This window comes from Lynx canadensis, chromosome B3 (genome assembly GCF_007474595.2).
Source record: "Lynx canadensis isolate LIC74 chromosome B3, mLynCan4.pri.v2, whole genome shotgun sequence".
Lineage (NCBI taxonomy): Eukaryota > Metazoa > Chordata > Mammalia > Carnivora > Felidae > Lynx > Lynx canadensis.
The window spans coordinates 120,061,209-120,080,311 of record NC_044308.2 but is presented as its reverse complement, the minus strand read 5'-3'; the positions used below and the strand labels follow the sequence as shown (position 1 = coordinate 120,080,311).

General features: G+C 47.5%; 1 long non-coding RNA gene across 1 annotated transcript; it reads left to right on the top strand.

Annotated features, from left to right (window-relative positions):
• Positions 1 to 6,116: 6,116 nt before the first annotated feature.
• On the top strand, positions 6,117 to 18,777 carry LOC115516699. The gene is made up of 4 exons (XR_003969620.1): positions 6,117 to 7,054; positions 7,440 to 7,526; positions 8,966 to 9,148; positions 17,679 to 18,777. It is a non-coding gene; the product is annotated as an uncharacterized LOC115516699 (long non-coding RNA).
• The last annotated feature ends 326 nt before the right edge of the window (positions 18,778 to 19,103 follow it).

Below are 19,103 nucleotides of genomic sequence, written 5' to 3'. Positions count from 1 at the left end.
CAGAAAGTCCGGAGATCCAAAATAAGGGACTACGATAACCTACTTTACCTACGATGCTGGGCATTTTGATTTTAATTTTTTGTTTGTTTTTAAGGAAAAAACGCAGTTTTTTTTCTCGGCCATACTTAAGGATGTTAGTGTTACTGTCAAATCTCTGAGACACTAGCCAGTAAACATTGTGCAGAACCTCCACGCAAGGATGTCTGATGGGTTCGTTTGCCTCCTTCTGAGCTGGAGCCCGAGGAATGGGGTGGGGGTGGGGGGATGTTATGTGGGCAAGGTGGTCAGTTGGGAGTACCGGGTGGAGAGAGCTCTTGGGGGAGCGCAAGTCCAAGCTGGGGAGTTAGATGTGGTTCGGTTCCCCCAGGAAGCTGTGCTTACTGGGAGCCCACAAGCGGGTGATTTTCCAGCGAGGACTTGGAGGGGGGAGCACCGAGCACGCTGGAAGGACCGTGGCCAGCAGCGCCCAGGCCGGGGACCCCGGCCACTGGGACCTAAGACGCGGCCCCGTGGCCTGGAAAACGGGGTTGGGGCGCCTAGATGCTCGGGAGTTCGTTGCGCCCCCTGACGCCCCCAGCCTCCTGCTCCGCTGCAAAGGACAGCTGGGGTCACATTGCCCCTGGTTGGGTCCCAGCGCGCCGGCCACCTCCGGGACGCGAAGCCGCAGATCCCAGCAGAGCCTCTGTGTCCCTTCCCCCACTCTTCGGGCCAGGGGCTCACGGAAAGGGGCGAGGCGGGATCAGGGCAGCGGGCGGATCCCTCGGGGAGCGCGGGGAGTCGGACCGCCGACCTGCCTCCAGCCGCCGCACCCCGGAGCCAGGCGATCCTGCTATAGATAGTAACAGGGAAGCGGCTGTTTACAGCAACACTGCGCCGCCAGGGCTGTCTCCAGGCGACGCCGCGCGGCCGGGCGCGCCGTCGGCCGGGCCAGGCCGCCCTCCCTACTCGCTCCCCCGGGGCCTCGGCCTCCCCGGCCCGGCTGCGGCCACTCCCGCCGCCTGACATCATCCTCCGGGTCCTGGGACTGCGTGCGGCTCGCGCGCCGCGGTGCGCTAACCTCCATTCTTAGAGATGAGAACCCGGCGGGAGCTGGGAGGGCAGGGAGGCGGGGATTCGTGGAACTGGGCCACTTGCTATTTTTTGCATTCCCTGTCACAGGCAGAGGTGAAAACAGAATTTCATCATTGTATGGCACTGGTTTATGTTGGTGGGAATTTCGGCGCCCCCCAACCTCCGCACTTAAAAAAGGAGAGCGAGAAGGAAAAACATAATACATAAACACAGACTTCTCCGAGCTGCCTTGAATCGTGAAACAATTCTCCGGCCTTCAGTTCTCCTAATTCTATCATCTGTCAGGCTACTTCACTGTTCTTGATTATTTACAAAAAAAAAAAGTCATGAAGGCCAATCCATTTCTCTTATTAGCTTGGACAAAGGAGGTCAAGCTTTAAATTCCTGGGTCTGGCCTTGCCTTCCCTTCATAACTGGATCTCAGGCCGCTTAAGAGAAAACCTAGAATGACTTCATTTATTTCCCCTTCAGAGTTTGAATTAGCTCAACTCAGCACCTAAAGGATGTGTCAAGATTTTATATCCCAGGATTTATCTCATATATCACTTTATCCTGTCTTTGCCAATAAAAGGAAAGGGGTCTCTGAATGAACCTAGTCCCTCCAGATAGCTTAACTCTTTCCTTCCCGGCACCCTTACGACCTGAGAGTTGGAGATTTAAACCCATCCTCTGAAAAGGACAGAGCCACGAATTCATAATTCTTTTATTTATTTATCCAGGAACTACTGACAGCCTCCTACGGCCATGCACTCCTATGAATTCTGGGGGCTGGCACTTACTGTACAGAACAGAATGGACCTGTCCCTACCTTCAGAGACCTTCCAGCTTTGGGGAGAAGATCAGCAAATCAGGAGAGAATTACAAAGCAGCAGCAAACGCTTTGACAGAGGTAAGAACACAGAGGAGGGCTCAGAGACCAGTATCAGAGGAAGTGACTACGGTACAGAGATGGGACCTGGACCCACTGTCCTCTGGGAAGTGACATGATAAAGATTGAAATGCCAGAGCATCTGAATCTCTGATCACCCTAACGTACTCTCACATCTGAATCTGCTCATGGTATCTGCTTCAGGACTACAAAATCACATTTTCAATGTGGAGCTCACATGATGTAGCCTTAAAATAGAGGGAAATCAGAACTGATGCACGAAATTATCTTTGCCATTAGCCAAGGTCAGGGTGACTTTGAGACAGATGTGTGTGTGCCTCTGTGAACATAGTGCTGCCTTCTAGCAGGGCAGGGGTTCTGTGTCCGGGACAAGTCTGAGCATATAAAACCAAAACTTACGCAGTTTGTGATTATCTATGTGCGGAGTTCCTCCTATGTGGGGATCCAGAAGTGAAGAGGAGGGTAGAATCCCGTGTCTGATTTTAACCCAAACTGACAACAAATATATCTTTCCTCAACAGTTGCTCCTTATCAGATAGAGACTTTTCCTATTTTGTACTTCTCTGGCATTTGAATTAAGAGACCTGACCCACATCAAGCATTTGTTCAGCAACTCTGGAAGCCAGTGCACATTGTTTAGCCCGGTGTTATTGCAACATTAAGTGAAAGGCTGCTGTCTGCACTGCCTACGTAAATGCTGCCGCACACAATCCGTCCCCAGCATGCAGAAGTAGTTATTTATTTGGGGAAGTGTGGTCTAGCGGTGAAGGGTTGTGGTCAGAGCACGGGACCAGAAGTCAGGAAGATGTGTATAGCAAAATCAACTCCTTCAGGGACTTGGGGAAGTCGCTTCTTAGATTTATTCAACATCCCCATGCTTTGGCCCTTGTCTTTTTCATGTACTGATATTCACTTAGTATCTAGCCCAGTGCCTCGCCTGTAGCAGGTGTCCGATGAATATCTCCTGAATGGACGGCTGAATGAATGAATGAATACCCTCATGCAAGCAAGGCAAATATTGTCCTTTATGGGTACTTAGAAATCAATAGATAAGGTTCTTTAAATCTTTGGAAAGGCTGAACAGACTGTGTCTTTTATTCTTGGGTATGAATAGGCAAAAATTGGGAAAGAGAAAATAACAAGATGCTAGGGCTATTTTCAGCTGTTGCAGGCTCTAGGCCTAAAGAACACCCCAGTGGTTCGTGATGAAAGATCAAACTTGCCCTTGTTATTGAGCCCCATGATAAAGACAGCCAGTGCCCATACATAAATGCCACATTGTCTGCAATGACAATGACCATGTTACCACCACCCTCTAATTTATTCATTCTAAATGTCTGGACCCAAGGAGGGGCAGGACTCACACACACATGACACCCAGTGGAGGGCTTTAGGGGTCAAGGTTACTCACCCTATGGCTCAGACAGTGAGCAAAAAGACTGCTCCTATTTTAAAACAACGGAGGCACAGGATTACCACCACCATCAATGCACACACACACGTACAAACACACGCACCGCTGCCCTCCCCCACCACCACCACCCCCGCCGTGGCCACGAGAACTAATCAGTACTAGGGATTTAGCCTCTTTGGGAAAAGCTGCATTCCTTCGGAACAACCCTTGGCTTTTTGACAGGAGATGATGATTCAATGGGATCCCCGTCCTTCTGCTAATGCGAGCATTTAAACAAATGTGTGGTCCCTGGGATACGCTCCCTCTGGAGCTGAGGACATTGGGGAATAGTTATAGTGCCTGAGAAGGAGACATTTCAGCCCAAGCTTGCAGCCTGTCTCACACCACAGCCTGCATCATTGGACCCTCGTTGTCAGTCGTGCTGACACTTCCTGTAGAAAGCAGAGCTCACCGCGGGCAGACCAGCAAGTCTTCTCCAGGTCATTGGCTCCTCAGCTGTCCTGAGCTGAACTTCTGCAGCTCTGGTGGACTTAGCTGCTGGACTTTCAGAAGAAGCCCATCTAGGTCACTAAACCTATAGGAAAACAACACACCCTGACTAAACACTGCAGCTGCAGGACTCCCATCCAACGGGGAAAATCCCAGAGTCAGCACGGGTAGGGCCAGGCATGGCCAGAATGGGCTAGCACGTGACGCGCTCCAAGGTGTTAAGACATCTCAAGCATAGTTGATACCATTTTATCTACAGCCTTGCTCAGCAAGAAAGATCCTTAAAAGAGACGGTAATAATTGTGACGACAAAAAAAAAAAAAAAAAAATCTAAACCAGGAAGGGGCGCGTGGGCGGCTCAGTGGATTTAGGCGTCTGACTTCATTCAGCTCAGGTCATGATCTCTCTGTCGGTGAGTTCGAGCCCCGTGTGGAGCTCTCTGCTGGTGCTCGGAGCCTGGAACCGGCTTCCGATTCTGTGTCTCCCTCTCTCTCTGCCCTTCCCCCACTCAGGTACGCACGTGCTCGCTCACTCGCGCGCTCTCTCTCACTCTCTCAAAAATAAGTAAACATTAAACCAGGAAAATCCTGGCCAGTATGTAGGCATTCAGAGTTATGCTGCCTTCTGATCTATAGATTTGAGTTTCATCCTCAGATACGAACACTTTTTGTCTTAGCTCAGTATCTGCTTGTGTCCTACCAGAAAACTCCCAGCTGAGGTCTGATTTTCTCCGCTGTTATTTCACATGGAGTGTCAGTGAGTTAGAGATCACTGGCTAACATCCCCAAAATGACTTTACTGAAGAATTCCACCTTCAGACTCTGGCCCGCCGGAGATTGAGAGGTAATCAATGAAGACAGGGACAGATCGCACGCTGAAAGTCGACTCTCCCACTTAGTGGGGCTCGGAATTAAATCATAACACTAAACCCTAAACCATCAATCCCTTCAAACCTGTTTAGTGGCCAATTTACAGAATCACACTGTAGAAAAAAAATTTACATTCCTTACTGAGGTCTACCAAATGTAGGTCCCAGCCCCTGCCTAACCCTCCGACCTCATCTTGAAACACTTTCTCTCATCTCCTCCACTCCAGCCACGCTGGCCTTCTTCCTGTTCCTCAAACCTGCCAAGCTGGGTCTGTAGCTGAGACTTTCTATCTGTTGCTCACTCTTCCCCCCACATCTTAACATGTTGACTCTTCCTCATGATCAATGCCTGCTCAAATATCAAATTCTCCACGAAGCCTGTCCCGTCCCCGGTCCAATGTGGCATCCCTCAGTCACTTTCTGTTACATTACCTGCTGTCATTTTCTGTCTAGGACTTAGCACCATGGTACCCTATTTGTTTTATTTACGTCGTTTTTCATTGTCTTCCTCTACTAGGCCATGATTTCCACAAAAGCAGGGGGCTTATCTGTCTCATTCGGTAGGAAACTACCCTTGGTGCCTAGCTTCGTGACACTAGAAAGCATTCAATAAATGTGTGAGGAAAGAATGAACATTAAACAGAAAGCTCAGAGAAGGCAGCATGGATTCTCTCTTTGGATAAAGGGGCTCGATGGGTGACTTCTTACCTGTATTCTCTGGAGGTGAGGGGAACCAAAATCCTGAGCAGCACCTACTTTATCAGGCATAATAATATAAATGCTTCCAAAGCCCATGGGTACACCCATTCTTAGAACTGCATACACCCATCATATTTGCTGTCTAAATGCTTCCACTACCTGTGGTTTTAAATCCACAACCACCCCATTCAGAAACAGTGATCAGCACAATGAGACAATCTGTCTGGGATAGGTTCTCCTTTCTTTCTTTCTTTCTTTCTTTCTTTCTTTCTTTCTTTCTTTCTTCTTTTTGAATGTTTATTTATTTATTTATGAGAGAGAGAGAGAGAGAGAGAGAGAGAGAGATAGAAAGTGGGTGGGGGAGGAGCAGAGAAAGGGAGACAGAATCCCAAGCAGGCTCCTCGCCTTCATTGCAGAGCCCGATGTGGGGCTCAAACTCAAGACCCATGGGATCATGACCTGAGCTGAAACCAAGAGTTGGATGCTTGACGGAGTCACCCAAGTGCGGCACGCCCCCCTCCCACAAATCCTTTCTTTTTCACAAATTCAAGTTAATACTACAAGTGACTTTTTTAGAAAATATTTGGGCATAAGGTTTAAAAACCTAACTTTTTGTTTGTATGTTTAACAGCACAGGGAATAGGCCGTAATAAAATTTTTATGGCCCCGATACCAAAATGACGATGGTACTCTCCCAAGAGGTTCAAAATAAAAACAACATTAAATTGCAAAATAAAATTTTATTTCAAAAGCTAAAACTCACAAGTATGCTGAAATAAGGCCAGGATGTAAGTTCATGCGAGAGGGAAAAATTGCGGGTTCCCCAGTGCCAGAAACAGTGCCTTGCACAACAGCAAGGTACTCAATAAACAGAATGATGGCTACAGTTTTCCCAGTTCTTTCTTGAATGCCCCTTACCCCCATCCCTGGCCCTGCCCTGGCCCCAGCATGTTCTTGCTTGGCTTCTTGGGCAATCTAGCCATGACTGGGCATGTGGCTAGGGCTCGGTCAGTATTTGTTGATTGTAAGACTTGCACTGGACAGGATTGGAGTATCGCAGACCACACGATCACCTGAGGCCTGGCTGCAGGGCCTACATCAGCCCTATCTGGGCTGAAGCTGAACTTCAAGGTTACAACAGAGGACCACGCACTCCTGCCCCATTCAGATTGCTTAGCTCCGTGCATGGGATCAGCCGACAGCATTCTTCATTGGCACAGTTTGGCTGAACCATTCTATTCCTTCTTCCACATTGATCAGGTGGTTTGGAATCAACTGTGGGTAACCTGCCCAGAGGATGTCTGCGGGTGAAGAATCTTCATTTTCCCCTGGCCTCTGTTTGTCGTGAATGGGACAGTTCACAGGAGGCGGGACTTCGGGGGTTCATTTGCTACTATGACTTTGCCATCCAAGCCTAGTGTTCATCCAGCTGGTGTCTGTCTGAGCTTGGAACTTGGAAAAGAGTGAAGCAAGACGTTGTGAAATAGGCTGGGGAAATGGAGAAAACCTGGTGTTTTCAAGTAGCACTCCACTCATTGGCCTGCCAGATCAGCAGTCTTACCAAACAGCAGCTCCGAGCCACAGTGAATATTTCAACACGTCTTACCCGTTTCTGGCCCGTGTGGTAAGATGACCAGAGAAGTACACAAAACCCCTAGCAATGGAGAATACCGAAGAGTCTCAAATGAGGTGGTTCTAGACTGCATGTTTAGATAAAGCAGCCCCACGGTGTTCGAGATTAATTTAGTTGTGGTGTTCTGTTTTTAGTGTTTGTTTATTCATTTTTGAGAGAGAGAGAGAGAGAGCACGAGCGGGAGAGGAACAGAGAGAATCCCAACCACGATCCGTGCTGTCAGCACAGAGCCCATCACAGTGCTTGATCCCACAAACCAAACTGTGAGATCATGACCTGAGCTAAAATCAAGAGTTTGAGACATGTAAGTGCCCCAATTTAGTTGTGGTCTTTTCAGAAATCTCTATCCTACCTTCTACTTTTCCATTGGTTTCAGAATCCCTCCCAGGGATGAAAGGGGCTTCATTTACCTCAAATTATTATTATCTTGCATAAGAACCAGAAAATCACCTGCAGGTACTAGGTAAGACCTCTACAAAGTTAATTTTTTCATGACTCAAATTGTACAGGGACAATTATCCTATTCCTTCTTCTTCATTCAGTATCTTTCTTGAGTATCTACTACGTGCTAGTCGCTGGAATCCGTAGTAAACGGACAAGCTTCCTATTAAAGCAAAGCTCGTAGTCCAGTAATAAACAAGAAAACAAACCAAAATATCAGATAAAAGCGAGCAGGTAATTAAAATGGAGAGATATGTTGTGAGTGTTTGGATTAGGTGGAAGGAGGTGACTTTTGTGATGAGAAATAAATGACAGGAAGGAACCAGCCACAGAAGCAGGGCCAACCAGAAGCAGAGCATTCTGGGCAGAGGAAATGCTTCCCAGTGTAAAGTTAAGTACTGAGAAACATAACCGTTGATTTTTCCTCACCTCTGAACCCAGCAACCCTCTGTCCTTAAAATGCGCACCACAAGCTCTAGTGTCTGAGCTGCCCCCGAACCATCTCTCCCTCCCCCGGATGATAAACACCAAATTTTGGATCAATGGTACCAAATTTAGAAATGTCCCAGCTCTTCCCGGTTTACTTTCCTCCCTAGCCATCACTGTACTTCAAACCAGGCATGGACAGTTCTATTTCGTTTTTATGCAGTAACAACCTATATAGATCCTTCTGATAAGTGGCTCCACGCTAACGATGTTTGGTAAGATCTCTCTCAACAGCTTAGAGTCTTCATTCAAAGCCCCGAAAAACAGTGACGCAAATTGCCCTAGACCAGGATCTGAGGTCTTCCAGGACCCTTTTTCACAGGAATTTGAAAACAGGCACATTCCATTTTGCCCTTTGTTAGAGAGCTATTGACAATAAACAGAATTCGGCTCAGAATTTGTGCTGTAAAACAGCAGAACGCTGAACAAACCACTCTTTCTCACCCAGGGCAACGCTCCCCTGGATTCTGCTGATACTTACACAGGGTTTAAGTAAGAACATTTGGGAAGTTTATGGGAGACTAAAAGTCTCAACGCATTAGTTTCTTAAATTCTTTGTTATTTTGACTGCACCGAAGGCTCTTCCACAAGCCATTATCAGAATCCGCCCATCTTCAGTTCCCGTAAATATTATGTCTACCCAGAACTATGTGAACTATTTCATAGCTGGAATATGAGCCAGGCTGTGGAACTTGCTAGTAGGAATAAGAGGAGCGTTGAAACCTGAAGGCGAGAAAATTCAGGAGGCAAAGGGCACAGTGAGCTAAAGGATTATGCATGTTTTGGGGAAAGAAGACAGCTCAGCCCTCAGAGACTGATTATTATTCAGCCCATACTTGATTATTTAAACCCAGCAGCGAATGTTTGCTAACACATTCCTGGGGGCACGAGGGTGGCTTTCATTACAACAAGTAAAGGAAGCTGCGTTCGGGCCTCAGCAGTCATCCTTGTTGTAGCTGATACTAACTGTTCCAGGCAATGGAAAGCAAGGAAAACTGAGGCAGCAACTGTCAAACGTTGGTGATCTCCTGGAAAGGAGCAAAGTAGGCAGCTGCTGCCATGCATCCTGGAGCTGGGGACTAAATTCACTCCGGTGGCAAACCTCTGATGCAGGACGTTTGTGAAAAGGCATTGTACCACGGAAAGCACGAATTAAATGTGAGTTACTAGTGTTAAACCTGTGTTCTCTGCCCCCATCTCCCGCTCTCCTCCTCAGCTAAACCTACTCTCATCCAGGTTTCAAACTTGGAATGTTGTATCCTGAGCACCCAGCTTGAATTAGGAACCCTCTAGAAGTCTTTCGCTCACCCCAGGCTTTGCATGTATAGCACTGATCACTGTTTCTAATAATGCATACTTATTTAGAAAACAATGGGGCTGATATCTAAGAGATCCGTTCTACAAAGGTTGGGATCTTTGGGATCTGATGAACCCCCAAACGCCCACAGAAGGCCTTGTATGAGTAGGCCTTAATTGTTGATTGAGTTTGTTTGGTGTCTGTCTCTCCACTCCGGAAGGAGAGAAATCCTGCTTATTTCACCCATGATGGACTCGCAAGCCCATAATATGGTTTCTGGCCATGTATCGGCTGCTCAAAAAATACTTCTCGGATAAATGGAAATAACGGTAGCTAATATTTATTGAGTGCTGCTCAGGGATTGTGCTGAATGTTTTACAGATATCGTTACGTTATTTAATATTCACCAAAGTGCCATGATACATTATTATGCCATTTTGGCTGAGTAGTTTCAATACATCTCTTTAAATAATGACCTTATAATGCACTACTCCACAATAGATAATTGTGCTGTTTTCTCCCCAGTATAGTAGGTAGGTAGTGCCCTGGTGACCTGAATAAGTGAATTTATTTCCCTAGGTATCTAGCAGGGAGTTACTGATGAGAGAGAAAGTCTCATGGGCTTTATTTATTCTTAAATTGCTTAGAATTAAATGATAGCCTCAGCTTCTGTTTACACTGGGTTTTGGAAGGAAAGCATATATAATATATAATAATATATATAGTGACATCTCTACCAGCAATATATACAGTGCTATAATGCTGGTTGCATTCGGTTCATATACAGCCGCAGAACACGTAGAGTGTTGCCACTTCTAACTAACTGAGCTAACCTGCCCAGAAGAGCGTTTCCACTTCTGCTAGAGGAAACTGCAAGCAGGAAAAAAGTATGGCCAAACCTTGCCCGAGATGCTGGTTAAACTGGCTCTGCCAGTGTCTCCTGCACCTGCCTGGGACACCAGTTGGAAGGCAGGCTTGTTCCCTCCTCCGGGGAACATGCCGATCTTCACCACTCAGCCCCATCTGATCTTGTTGAACAGGCGTAGAGCAGTCAAAATCCCACCTCCTCATGTAAACCTGGAAGTGTTTGGGTGGGTGGAGCCTGGTCCAAGCAAGGATCAGACCAACTGGAAACAAACTGACCCACCCAGACTGGGTGTAATTCCAAAGGAACTACGCAAAGTATTATATTCCCACCATTGTATTGCACTCTTACCCATCCTGGTGAGATTGTGTCACACCCCTTTGCCACAGAAACTGGTGATCCAAAGGCACGTGGTTTAAGAAGTGGTCCATTTGATTAGGAAAATGAATCCACCCTTGAATTCGATTTTTACTTCTCCTTGATGCTTCTGTCTGCTCTCGACCACTGTCAACGATACGCCATGGAGACTAAAGAAGGAATAGAACTGTCAGAGGAAGATAGGGGAAAAAAATGACAAAGCAAGGAGTTTTCACAGAGCTATATACATTCAATTTAAAAGAGCTGTCCCTAAGTCTTAGATTATGTCTTTCTGACTTTTGTTAATGTTAAAATATCCTCTTATTTATAAAATGATGGTGATAACAAATGGTGATTGTTTGGTAAAATTGAGAGCTGACAACCTATGTCAGTTCACCAACTTTTTTTTTCTTTTAGAGAGAGAAAGAGAGAGAGAGAGCGAGTGAATGGGGAAGAGGGGCAGAGGGAGAGAGAGAATCTCAAGCAGGCTCCACACTCAGAGCAGAGCCCAGTGCAGAGCTCGATCCCATGACCCTGGGACCATGACCTGAGACGAAATCAGGAGTCAGACACTCAACCAGCTGAGCCACCCAGACATCCAAGTTCACCAACTTTAAAAAAAAAAATTTTTTTTAATTTATTTTTGAGAGAGAGAGAGAGAGAGGGAGAGAGCACAATCGGGGGAGGGGCAGAGAGAGACACACACACACAGAATCTGAAGCAGGCTCCAGGCTCTGAGCTGTCAGTGCAGAGCCCCACACGGGGCTCAAACTCACAGACTGGGAGATCATGACCTGAGCCCAAGTTGGACGCTCAACTGACTGGCGCCCCCACCCACCCCCCACGCCAGTTCACCAACTTTTTAAAAACTTTGCCAGCCCCTAAAATCCAGCAGTGTGGAAACCCCTGGATTGCTGTAGTGGCCTCAGAGGCTTTGGGTAAGGACAGGGAGAAGAGTCTCTCCTTTTCATGTATGAGTAGCGCTCCAGATCTGCTGGGTGGGCTCCAAGTATCCTCTGTCACCAAATGGCACAACTTGGAGGGGCAACTTTGATTAAAATGAATAATGTTCCCTAGGCTCCCAGGATCCTGTTTTTCAGACCCACCTAAGAGCCCAGTGTTCTCATGTGGTGCTGTCTCACCTGTCAGGGTGGAACATGTCTGATAACCTAATTTATGTTAAACTTTAGGAGTTTACTGTTCACTCATCAAAGAATTTGTATTTTCAACCTAAGACTTGAAGAGAGTGGTAGATGCTGACTCCAAAGGCATATTCCACTGATAATGGAATTTTAGGGAGAGTGAGGGAGCATGCCCTGACATGGGATGTATCAGATCGCACAGGTAGGCATTCATCCAGCCTGCCTATGAATGACACCCAAGCCCACCTTGACACTGTTCCACTTATAGGTCACCTTGTCTAGTAAAACATTTTTAAGCTTGAATGCCTTCTGCTTTATGGTTTTCAAAGCCCTTTCTTGAACATTCCCTAGTGTGACCCTCATAACAGTGCTGAGAGGTAAGCAGGGAAGGTAGCAGCATCTTTGTTTCGTTTTATAATTTTTTAATGTTTATTTATTTATTTAGAGAGAGAGAGAGAGTGAGAGAGCATGAACAAGAGTGGGGCAGAGAGAGAGGGAGAGAGAAAATCCCCAAGCAGCTTCCACACTCAGCACAGAGCCTGACGTGGGGCTCGATCCCATGACCACGAGATCATGACCAGAGCTGATATCAAGAGTCGGACGCTCAACCAACTGAGCCACCTAGGTGCCCCACAATATCTTCACTTCTACAACTGAAGACAGGAGGAGTGTGAGTTGAAGAGCTCAATTTCAGTCACAGCTGGGATGTGCAAGAGGTATGATGTGCACTTGGGTCTTGGAAGGCCAGGTGGGTCGCTGCTCCTCCGGGCCTGAGACAAGCCTGTCTGCTGTGGAAACCTGGCAGGTGCAGGCTCCACTCAACACCAAGATGGGAAGGTGTTGGGGGGAAATAATGCCCATTAATGATAATCAAGCATTTATATGCCATTTGGTATTCCCACAGTACCAACTAATAACCGCTCCATCATTATAATTCTCTTAGGGGCTGAGCAAACATGTAGGGTCAGTAAGTTCTCCAGATCCCATGTTACAGGCGAGGAAATATGCTGGAGGAATTTAGTCCTCTTGCCGTTTGAGGAACTCAGCAGCAGAGCAGGACATCGCGGTCTTTAGGTTGAATTTGGTCAGCTAAGCGGAGCAGCTCAGACAAACCCCGGGGGCAGGAGGGTCTGTGCATGTGTGTGTGCATGTAGACACATAGGAAACCAACTGTTGCTTTGAGTACCATCGAAACTATCATCTATTTGGTATTTCCCGGATTAAAAACTCCCCTGCCACACGCTATGGCCCACAACCATGTTTGGGTCATGGTCAAAAGAACGAAAAGAAAGAACTTAAGTCAAGGGGTGCCTGGGTGGCTCAGTCGGTTAAGCGTCAGACTTCGGCTTGGGTCATGATATCACAGTTTGTGGGTTCGAGCCCCGCATCGGGCTCTGTGCTGATGGCTCAGAGCCTGGAGCCTGCTTCGGATTCTGTGTCTCCCTCTCTCTCTGCTCCTCCCCCACTCATGCTCTCTCTCTCTCTTTCCTTCATAAATAAATAAATAAATAAATAAAAGGAAGAAAGTTCCAGAACTAAGTCTGGGGGATGGAGAAGGACATGGAAGCTTTGAGGTTGTAACTGGTGCTTTTCAACAGAATCATAAAATCCAGCTCATGTGCTAGAGTCAAATCTAGGTACTTAGAAATTCTGTCATTTTCCATCATACTCCCGTCTTCCTTGTCCACACTGAGAAATGCCCTCAGTCACCCCGCCTAGCTTTTCAGGTCCATCTTCAAGGTACAGTGTAAATATTGTCTCATTATTACTCTTTCTTTGCAACCCAGATAGATAGGCTCTTGGAGACCAGGATGCTCTGTATTCCTAGAAATGTAAAGACAGATGATAGAATTCAAAAGGGATGTTTGATGGTCTAAAAATGATCTTATATCAGACTTTCAGATATGCCTTGGCAGCATCAGGACAGGAGGGAGACTTGCGTGGCAATTTAATATATTTACTGGGTAAATAGTAAGCACTTGCAGTCTCTGTGACTTAATCAGAATGAAGTTCATTACAATAAGTAGCTGTGCCCTTTGGTCCTATTTGTACTGAGCAGGCTTCCAATTTCATTCACATCTCCAAAGGAAATTGTAGGCTAGAAGCTGGCCAAGGAGTGCCAGGGAGGACACTTAGCAAGGATATTCCCCAGAGCAGATAAAGGGGACAGGAGGTGGTGGGCTGATGAGAGCAGAGAGAACAAGATGCCCTTCTTATCAATTCCAATCTGTGAAAGTAATTTTACTTTCTTGTTTTTAACTTGAGGTTTGCATCAGTGTCTCTCTCTCCCTTTCTGGGTTTTGAAAACATATTATCGGGTCATCTAAACCTTTTATGCAACATTTCAGACTTGTATGTGCATGAGCTGGTGAAGATTTATTATATTTGACACCATAACTAAAGATTTTAAGGCATTCTTTTAAGCACAACTTGACTGAAACCCCTGAGGCTAGATCCCTATCTCTTGCCAGATATTAACTTGGCTTCACTGGTGGGAGCTCAGGGTAAGGTTAAAACTGTTTCTGGAGACATTATTTGTGCCTCCGAACGTTTAACTCCATCAGTGTATTACTTTCATATATGAAGAAATCTGAGATTTTCAGATCAGAATTCTCCCCCACTCCATCCACCCCCATCTCTGTCCTCAATTTATTTCTATTTCTTTTGGAGAAGTCAAGTGCCCCCCTCCTCGTTTCGAATTAAAATACGCAAAGAGAAAAGCGTGAGATTCGATGAGTCCGTGAATACAAGTACCAACCCCTATCCTTTGGGATCCTTTGGTATTTGTTCAAGGTACAAGCAATCTGGGCATCTCTGGGTAGGAATACGGATAAATGATGTCATTCAACAGAATTAGGACCAGACGGGAAACCGTAGCCAAATCCTGCAGGGGGTAGCACTGAATCCTGGCATTAGGTACGGAAGGCCCTGACTGCTCTGGGAGGGTGAACAAGTGTAACTGTGAAAGGCAACACAGTCTCCGGGATGAGGCTGAGAGGGGAATAGCATTTTTGAGCTGTGAAGTGGGGGAGGGTCGGGGATGTAACTCCAAATATTGGGCCGTGACAGCCGCCAGGCCTGAGGGCCGTGACTCTCACAATGGACTTGGTCACAAAGGGCCTATGTCATCTTGAGGCTGTATAATCGGCAAATGCAAGCTGCACGTTGAGCACGTTTTCTCCTGGATCTCATCCTTGGAGACGGATCCAGACCTCAGCCTCCAGGATCTGTTTGAGAAATAAACAAATAGGAGACAAACAACCAAAACAGCAACACGGTAGAGCTGGCGCGGGCGACGAAGCTCCGCCTTTGGAAGACTCGGCCAATCAGAAGCCTGTTGCTGGGGCCTGGTGTTTGGCCGCCTGACGTTCCCATGGAGACGGAGGAACGTTACACACTAAACACTGGGCGACGTTGACGTCTATGCATTATATCCATGGAGACGACTGAGTAAACGTCATCCCCGCACTTCCCCGCCCTCCCGCCGCGCCAGGGGCGGAGGGAGCGACGCAGACGTTGCGGTCACGTGCTGCAGGCTCGGAACGAGGTCTGGTGGGCGGGGCCTGTTGCCATGGCTGCAGCTGGGCGGCTGTTGTTGTTTGGCGCTGGAATTAGAAAGTGCTGAGACTGCAGTGGAGCCAGAACCGATTCTGGAACAGCGTCTCCCGCCCCCGGGCCAGAGAGGGTTCCCCAGCCCCTGGAAAGCCAGGACACCCCCAAGGCTGTCCCAGCACGCCTCAGCCCCGGGTCCTGAGCCAAGATCTCTGTGCTGCCTGTGACTCCAGACTGAGGGCCAAACCTAGACCACTCCCTCCACGCTCAGTTGGCGGTAATTGTCAGGGTGACCTCCCAGACCGCAGTCTCCTCCAGCCCACAGAACAACCACTGGCCAAACTGCCTGACCCAGGAGACAGGAGCAAAACCCAGCATAGAAAACTTTCCCACTGCTTGCAGTCGACTCCAGAATCAAGGGAATCAGAAGTTTGGATGTCGTTTGTACTTTAATTTTTTTTTTTTTTTAACGTTTATTTATTTTTGAGACAGAGAGAGACAGAACATGAACGGGGGAGGGGCAGAGAGAGAGGGAGGCACAGAGGATGTCGTTTGTACTTTAAAAGCAGCACATTATCGTGCCTTGGCGCTTTATTGAAGACTTGAGGGAGGCGATCTAATAACCCCGTTCAAGGAACAATCCTCCCAAAGGGAGGGAAAATTTAGAAATCCAGGAGGACTGGATACTGAAAAGTGGGAAGGCCTGAAGAACCCAGGCCAATAGGAAGTGAAGCTTTGATTTCTGTACTGCTTAGTTTTGTGTTGGGTATACAAGCTAGCGGAGTGTGACAAATCTCAGGGTGCCAGCCTCCTTTCTCCTCACACGAGTCTCTCGAAAGTTATAGGAAGGGTGCAGAACAAATGTAAACAAAAGGAGATTCAGTATCAGGAGTGAGGGGTTAAGATGACTGTATGAAGGCAACTGCTCTATAACATTGGAATGATAAGGCACAGCTGAAGGGTCTGAGACTTTGAATTTTATCCAGCCTAGCTGCATTTACATTGTGTCTCATTTTTTGAGGGAAAGCAGAGGGGCTATTATGTTCTTGAATTAAAAATAAGCCATTGCAGGGGCGCCTGGGTGGCTCAGTAGGTTAAGCGCCCAACTCGATTTCAGCTGAGGTCATGATCAGGTCATGAGATGGAGTCCTGTGTCCGGCTCTGCTCTGATCTGAGCAAGAGCCTGCTTGGGATTCTCCCACTCCCTGCCCCTCCCCTGCTCTCTCTCTCTTAACAAACAAACATTAAAAAAGATAAGCCATTGGGTGCCTCCAATGGCTGGCTCATTCGGAAGACCATGCAACTCTTGATCTCGGGGTCGTGAGTTTGAGCCCCACATTGAGTGCAGAGATTACTAAAAAATAAACTAAAACAGTAAGGCACATAGCAAAGTCACAAACATAAAGTGCAGGGCTTTAAAAAAAATAATAAGTCATTGGGATGAGCACATGGTGTGTGTTTCCAATGGCAGAAGCATAAAGAAGGATTTCATTAAAATGAATGGCATCTGGGCTTGATCTGGGATCCCTCCAATCCTCCACCGGAGCATACCAAATCCCATTTTCCTCTGACAAATCAGCACCTCCGAGTTCCCTCCCTATTACTCCTTGCTAGCCCTGCCTGGGCTCCCATTCCGATATTTTACCACCTGCCCACAGAGCATATCCGTTCTCTTTCAATATTCCTTTTCTCCATCCTCTGACCTACCTATTACTCACTTCCCTGACACCCTTCTCTAAACAGTTCTCCCTTAATTCCCTTCCCACTCTGTTGCCACTCCCCAAGTGTCTACCCAGTTGATCAGCACTCACCAAACCCTTGTCCCATCCACCCGTCTCCACCATAATGTTTTTCCTGTCTAGTCCTTACTAAGCAGGGATGGCGGCCTTTTGTAAATGTAGGCCAAACGCAGGAAGAAGGGCACAGTGAGCAGAATAAAGTCATCATCGGCACTTCAAAAAAAAAGTCCCCAGACCGTAGTTGAGATTCGTGCCACGTATCCAAGCATTAGGCAGATTTTGCTTATTACGGGACCATGGGCTAGGGAGCGACCTACTAGTTCTGACATTTTCAGGGGAGTCATGATAATTTCAACTTTTTTCTGACAACTGATACTCAAGCTAAAGCCCCTGGGAGTTTCAGTTGCCCTTTCCCCACCCCTAGTACTGCACCTAAAGCATAAGGCAAATGGAAAAGAGGGAAACCTCAAGTTCAAGTAAATGGGAAGTCCTGTCTTGAGGGTAGATTAGATTGAATCAGTTTGGGCCTGGTAATGAAGTGGCTTGTGTTTTGTTTCAGATGGGAAAGGAAAGCATTGCTATGATTTACCCCGAGGCACATAAATGACCGATCTTGCCACCTAGAAAAAAAGTGGTTGCTAATGTCCCTACTTGAAACTCAGAGTTAAGTTAGAATGAGACCGTCTTGTTTACTGTGAGATCCTCTCTCTCTCTTTCTCTGTCTCTCTCTCTCTAGGTCTTTCTTCTAATTCTTCTGGCCAATCAAGGTCCCAGCAAGCCGCTGACAGAGAGGGTGAGAGAAGGGAAAAAGGCAAGATTTATCTAGGCCTTTGGTGTCCTCATCTACGGTATCTCATTTTATCCTCTCTACCTCCCTGTGAACTAGAGCTTTTTATACCCATTTTGACACCTGAAGAAACCAAGGCTCCAGCAATTAAGTAACTTGCCCGAGGATGGAGTACAGAGCCAGGCTTCCAATCCAGGGGTCAGTTTTCAGAGCTTTTGCTCTTCCTGCATCCTGGGACGAAGTGGAATACAACAGAAAACCTCTACTGGGATCACATGGCAAGTTTACTCCTCTCCGGGGAGACTCTAGCCCTTTTTCCCCAACCTACGAAAAAGAAAAGGCCGAGGGGAGACTGAAGATCTTTTGTGAGATCTGCTAGAACTTCATGAAAAGGTGCTGACACCACAAAGCAAGAACTTGGATCCCATCCCTGCCTCCTGGGATTAACCTATATTTCCTCATTGGCCTGAGATCCAAGAGACAAAGAGAGACATGCCCCAGAGCACAGGCAGCAGAAAAGTTCGGGCGAGTTCTGGGAGACTCTGACCTGCCCCAGGCTAGGGAGGGCACTACCTGGAGAGTTCTGCCAGATTCTTCTGAAGCTGTCACTTGGGCCTGGCCCCTCCTCCTTCCCCTCTCTCCTCCCCCACGTCTGACCCTGCAGAGAGGCACGTCCAGCACGAATTCCTCCAAACCTCAGATGCCTTTAGGATTTTAATGTGTCTAAAGAGTTCCCTTCCTTGACAAGCGGCAGCATTAGTCAAGTTGAGTGGGTGGGAAGGGCATTTCCCGTCAATCCAGGGCCCCGGAGGAAGGGGAGACCCTCCTCCCTCCCAGCCTTGGCAAGCAGCTCCTTCAGAGATCCACGTGGGTGGCAATTGAGTCCAGAGGAGCCAAAGGGTTGCTTGCTGGGCAGGAATGCCCACAGGCCGCACCTTCCTCAGCCCTCCTAGCACTTCATCCTGTCTGGACCCGTGGAGGGGGTGGCGGTGCCAGGGAGTGGGTTCTCCTGTGTCTGACTCCAACAACCGGTTTATTGTGATGATTCTATTTGTGTTCCCTGTGTTCTGTTTGACTTGGCAGCTCAGAGGGGAAAGGGCAGCAGGTTCACTCCGGTTTGTACTGGGTGGTTCCTGCAGACACACCCAGGTATTAAAGCAAGCGGCTTGCACTGGGGATGCCTTTACCTGGGGGCCCTCAGTGTGCAAAAGCAAGGTGTGGGAAGTATTTCCTCTTTATGGGCCAGCCAGGTGTGGCTGGCATTTTACCTATTCCTGTATTACTAACGTCATTCAGATTCAGGTCAAAGGGCAGGCTTACCAGACTCCCATCATCCTGGGATCCAGGACCAGGGGATGGTTGATTATGTCCATT